The sequence below is a fragment of the Gallinula chloropus genome (genome assembly GCF_964237585.1).
Source record: "Gallinula chloropus genome assembly, chromosome: 17".
Classification (NCBI taxonomy): domain Eukaryota; kingdom Metazoa; phylum Chordata; class Aves; order Gruiformes; family Rallidae; genus Gallinula; species Gallinula chloropus.
Genome location: NC_140102.1, coordinates 1,065,186 through 1,071,449, shown reverse-complemented (window position 1 = coordinate 1,071,449; position 6,264 = coordinate 1,065,186).

Here is a 6,264-nt window from a genome sequence, read left to right as displayed (position 1 = left end):
CATTTGTCTGTCCTGAATGTAATGAAATTGGGTGTGTTTGCTCCTGGAGGTGTGGGGGGTGGCTCACCCCCCCCCATAGCACGTGCTTTCACGCACCTGCGAGCTCAGCCTTACCATCCAGGGCAGCAGAGAAGGGAAAGCACATGAGGGAAAGCACCTGGTGTGAGGCAGGAGCTGCCTTCTTCCTGTGGCTTCTTCCCCAACTTGTTCTGTGTAAAGAACACTGGCTTCTCTGCTGCTCTGCTGGTGGGGGATGCTGAGCATCCCAGCATCCTCTGGATGGAGCAGCGGTGGTACTTAGTGAGGTTTGGAAGAGAAAACCCCTCGTCTCGCTGGCGCTGTCTCTGTGCTGGATGTTGTTTCGCTTTCCCACACAGTGCTTTTGTTTCTCCTCTTGCTTTGGGGAAAACCCAACCCTCAGATGGTGTAAAACCCGCTCTTAGTTCTGACTTGTCTGCGCTTCCTTGTTTCGCTGTCGGTTCCATTCTCCTCTCTGAGTTGTTTTCCACGCTGTTTTTGATGCTCACTGCTGGGTTTGCTGATGCAGCACGCTGTAGGTTCCGGGTGAGGTGTCTGTGAGGAGGGCAGGGACGGCTCTGTGAGGGAGAAAAGGTGCCTCAGGCCTGGGGGTTTTCTGTGAAACGAAGGCTTCGTGTTGACTTGGGAAATAGGGGTCTGTTGGAGCATAGCTGAGGTGGGACAGCCCTAGCAGGCGCTCCTTGGCACGGTCCTTGCTGCCCTGTCCGGGCCCACGGCAGCTGAGCTGTGCCACACTCGGCACCACCAGGCAGGAGTGGAAAGCTGGTAGGTTCAGTTTCCTTTGGGCAGCTGCTTTGTCCAGAGTTCAGAAGAGCTTTTTATTAGTGACTCACATCCGACTCCGCTGCTGGGAAGGAAGGAGAGATCACCAGCAACAGCCTCGTGTCTGCCTGGGGAGATGTCGGGTAACCAGGGGGGGTCTGTGTGGAAGGGACCAGATCTCCCACTGCCAGGGAGAGCTGGAATTCCTCCCTTCCTGCTCTGAGCTCAGAGTGGTTCTTCAGGGACAAAGCTTCTGGCTGGTTCCATTTCACCTTAGGGGCTCCAGTGGTGCGTGTGGCAGGTCTCATTGAGTGCAGAGAACGTACAGTGTGGTGTGTCCCTTCGTGTTTGTAGGACTGCTGTTCCTTTCCTTAGGGAAGTGAAAATGAAGGAAATTAGAGCTTCAGGCATCAGCAGAGCTGAGTGGTGAAGCACTGGTTTTTAAAGGAATTCTCTGCAAGCCCTGTAAGCCAGCACAGGGCCATACTGGAGATCTAAGCACATCCAGGAGTGGTTTCTTGTATTCCAGAACAGAGAGTTACGTGCTGGCTGGAGCCGTGTGAAACACTCTTGGACACATCCGTGTGCTTTGGGTGCTGCAGGGCCAGGCTTCTGATTGTTCTTTGTTGCTCAAGCTGGTGGATGAGGCGGGATGGGATGCTGGGAAGCCAGTGCCTGCGTGATGGGACTGTGGAAAGATGGGCAATGGCGGCAGGAGCCGGTGTGCGCTGAGCGTTCGGGGAGCTGCAGCCCGTCCCGTGCGCTCTCCCTTTCCCTCCCTGGTGAGCTGGGTGGCACCTCTGACATGTGGGTCTGGCATGTTCCAGCCAAAGCCAGGCTTTTCTGAGTCCAAACTGTGGGAGAAGCTTTAGTAAAGCTCTGGCTGTTCCTGCTGCAAGTGTAACTGAGGAGCTGTTTGGGGCTGGCACGAGCTTGGCCAGTGCTGTGATGTGGTCACTGGTGGGTGTGTGAGCCCAGCTGTCCTGGCATTGCAGGGGTGAACTGGGCAAACTGTGTTATTCAGGGTTTTTAAGATTAGTTTGTAAAGTCAGGAGCCTGGCAGAGGAAGAGTTTCTGTTATTGTTTAATTAAAACCCTTCATCTCCCTGAGGCCCTGCAGCTCGCTAGGGATAAAGGTATGAAGGCTTCTTGGTGTTCATTATGTGGGAGCTCTGTGCCCTGTCCCCAGCCCAGCAGAGTCCTGGCTGTGGTCTCAGGAGCAGCTTCCCAGTGTGCTGCTGTGAGACAAGCCCCACTGGTGTGAGTACCGGAGCTGATCCAGCTCACCTTGGCGTCCCAGTATGTTCCTCCCTGTTAGGCTTCACACAGCCCAAGTGGTGGCTGGGTGTGTGGAAGGGAGAGGTGTCCGGTGGGGACCGCGCTGTGCCAGGGTGCCAGCACAGGGATCTCTCCAGGAGACAGACCTCAGCTGGGTCCCATTTGCATTGTGTCCTTCCTTTCCTTTGGAAACGTGGCAGGAGGGTTTCTTCTCCCAGGAATGAAAATTAAGGGGGGGGGGGGAATAGGATCATCAGTGGGGGTCAGTTGTAATATAAATGGGGTGCTCCTGGTCCAGCACACGGGTATTGGGGAGCGTTGGGTACTTGGTGCTAAACCCAAACTCTTCATCCCAGGGTGGCTGCTGGGGGTGTCCAGCAGCGCTGCTGGGGGTGCAGGGGTAGCAGTGAGCCCCTCCGGTTTGCTGGCGCTGGTGGTGGTCGATGAGCCCATGAGAGATGAAATGCCTGGAGCAATTCCACGTGCTGCTCTTGTCCTGGCAGGTCGGAGATCCCATGGTAGGACGTGGCTCTCCTTTGTGGGTGACATGGGCTTCCCTCTCCCCACACAGTGCGGCCGTGCCCCGAGATGCTCCTGCTCTCAGTGTCAGGAGGAAGGACTGTTTGAGGTGTACAGCAGGGAGTAAATATTTCTGGTGGTGTTGGTGAATATGAGGAATGGGTCAGTTCTGCAAATTAAAGAGAAAAAAAAAAACCTCTGCAAAGCTTATTTTGACAAAGCATAGTATTAATTTTAATATTGTACAAAAAAAAAAGAGGAAAATATCTAAAATATACAGAGAACTTATGTATGTCCAGATGTCTGGGGAATTTTGAGATAATCTCCTTTTGTTTCCTGTTGGTTTCTACTCCATGGTGTACATATTGTGTGGCCTGAATGTTGGCTGGTTTAATACTGTTGTTAAATCGTATTTTTATTTTGTGTTAAACTAATCATCACAGACTCAGCTTTATTTTTGTTTATGTAAAGGTTGCTATGCTGTGTAGGTATAAAACCAAGAATTCTATTTTAACAAAAAAAGGAAAAAAAAGCATTTTATATTATTTATTAAATACATGTCTCTCCGACTTCTGACATTCCACAGAACCTCTGCTCCGTGTGTGTGTAGAAAGGGCAGCTCCTTTCAAGCAGGATCAGTCAGCTTTATTCTGTTTTTCACAATAAAGTTGAATTAGTTTCCATCCATCTGTCCCAGTTCCCCTCTGCAGTGACTGCTGGGCGCCCCTGGGGAAGCTCCGGGCACGGTGGTGGCTCCTGAGTGCAGGGATGTTGGGGAATCCCCTGTGAGTAACCCCTGGGGTTGATATTCCTGGGTTTGAGATATTCCTGGTTTGATATTCCTGGATTTGATACTCCTCTGAGTTTCCCCTTGGCTCCTCAGCGTGCTGGAGAGCAGCTTTTGTTCGCAGGATCCCACTGGGCTGATGAGAATTAACGACCTGAAATTGGGGCAAGGAATCGGTGTTTGGAGACACTCAGACACCAGCTCAGGTATTTGCAAAGCTCCTTGAGTCCAGGGGTGATGAGCGGAGGGGAGAGGCAGAAGTTTGGGTGCTGGAGAGGCAGCGGTTTGGGCTGCTCTGAGTGGGGCCACGTCGGGCTGGTTCGGGCTTAGGGCAGCGCTGGGCTCGGCCTGGCTGGCTGCAGGAGGCTGGGTGCCCGAGGTGGCACCTTTCAGGGTGGTTACTTGGGCCTTAAAGAATGGCCAGAGCCTGGGAGCAGAGTCCCACGGAGCCGGGGCAGAGTCCCACGGAGCCGGGGCAGAGCCCTGGCTGTGGTGCAGCTCTGCGCTCGTCCCCGCGCTGTGGCCAAGGAGGGGAGCAGGCACCCCCGGGATGGACCATCGGTCGAGGGGTGCTGGGAGGGTGACCCTGTGCTCCCCACACTGGACCTGCCTCCCAGGCCAGCCCCTCGCTGCGAGTGACCGCGGGCTCAGCCGTGCTGCCGTCCCCCACGGCTCAGGCCTGTGAGCGGGAGAGCTGGTGGGCAGGATGTGCTGGGGGACACGTCTGTGGGTAACTGGCCCAGGCGCCCAGCGAGGTACCAAACCAGCCCCAAAGTCAGCAGAGAACTGGTGCGTTTACTGAGTGATGCTGGGTGCAGCCGTGGCCTCTGCAGCTTGGGGACTCTGGGTATCAAACCCCGTGCCGGTTCGGTTCAGCTGGTGGGGGTCCCTGAAGGATGAGCTCCCTGGGGCTTAGCAAAGGGATCCTGGGGGGGAAATGGGGCTGCTGAGACGCTGCCTGAAGCAGGGAGGAGGTGGCTGCTTGTCCCCGGGGTAGCTCCACCCTTGGTTTCCATTTCCCCCCTCACACCTGCCTGGTCCTGCTTTATCTGAGGGTGAGGGTTGAGCTGCTCTGCCCGAGAGCAGCCGGAGAGCGGGAGAGATGAAGCCACGCTGGTGCCATGGCAGTTTCTCAGCATGCCCAGCCCAGTGCCCCCAGCCTGACGTGTACCCATGGGGGGCTTCCTTGGGAAACGCAGGGCTGGGAGCAGAGAGCTGTCTGTCTGTCCTGTGCGGGCTTGGGGTGTGAGTAGGGGCTGTGCCTGGATGGCTGGGAAGGGGCAAGACCAGGGAGCGGGTGAGGTGGTGAATGAAAAATGAGTCTGAAAAACAGAATAAAGCGAGAGCATCCCAGGAGAGGTGTTTGTAGGAGCACTGCTTCAGTGACTATTCGGTCCTTAACACAAAAAACCCACAAAAACCCAAAGGAGCAGAACCACACGAACAGCTACGAGTGACTTAGAGATCTATGGGAAGAGAACCTGTTTTCCGTGTGTAATTTAACGGTGAGAAAAGCCAGTATCTGTAAATAACTTTAGATATTGTATCTATGAGGATCACTCTCTGTTTTCTGTACTTGGCTCTTTTCATATTTATTGTGGGGAGGAGGCTGTGCCGGTGTTGGCTGCTGCACATCCCCGCAGTGCTGCTCACAGAGACCGCGGGGTTCCCGGGACAGATGTGCCACGCTGAGTTCATTCCAAGGCTGGTTTTGGGGTTTTTTTTAAGGGTTATTTTGGCACAGCCAAGCTGCTTCTGTGTGTTGGTCAGTACAGCTGCTCTCGTACCACGAGAACCCCAATAAAAACCGTCCTTTGCGTGTGTGCTGCCGCCTGGTTCTTTCGGTCTCGCCTGCCCCGACATGGCGGGGTGCTGCTGGGGAGCCCCCTGCACCCCGTTGCCACAGAGGTAAGTCCCTTTGCTTGCAGGAGAAGCTGCTCTTCGTCTCCACGGTGTCTGCGCTTTTCCCATGGGAGGATGCTGGGGGATGTGCTGGCTGCGTCCTGCTGACGGGACGGTGCCCTCTGCAGTGAGGAGGGTCCATGCTCAGGTTGGGACCCCGATGCTCGGAGCCTTGGGGTGCCCCATCAGTGAGCCCTGGGTGCAGCCAGGCTTCCCCTGTGGCTGCAGCACATGTGAAGGTGCATCTGGAACCACGTGTCCTGGTGCTGTTCCCATGGGGAATGGGACGGGGGGGGGTTGAGCTGGTGCTGGTGAGGCTCCGGCGTGGTGCTGGGTCTCCCGGTGTGACTTGGGGTCTCCCAGCCGGCACCTAACGACTAATGTCCTGTGTCCTTGTCGTTGACAGAGCTCTGCTGGTGGTTGGCACTGGTGCCCTGTGCGTGTCCATGGAGCTCTTTGTGTCCCAGAGCAATTTGGGGGAGATGTGGAGCGGCAGAGGGTGTGTTTCACCTTTGGACCTGGGCTTGGCAGCACCCAGCTGGCTGCTGGAGGTGGGACTTGGGTCTTGTTGGTCTCTGGAGAGTCACCCAACAGCCCCCAGCAGAGCTCCCCAGGCAGGTGCTGCCTGCTCCCTGCCCACCGGCCCCAGCTGGGCTGTGGCCCTCTTGGCATGGGTGCCACGGTGACTTCTTCTTTCCGCTGACAGGACACTATTTTGGGCGCTGCGCTCGGTCCCTGTCCAGCTCAGCCCACCCCCCCCCGCCAGCTCAGGTTGGGGGGAGCCGGGGTGCTCCAGGGAGCCCCGTGCCAGAGCTGGGACCCGCAGTCCTGGCACAGCCCGGGGTCCCCTCCCACACCGTGCCCTGGGCAGCTCGCACCGTCCCGCAGTGGCTGCCCCAGCCCGCAGCTCTGTGGGGCGCAGCCGGGCACCGCAGGGGCCAGGAACACGCGTGGCGGGAGCGCACGGGTCGCACGTG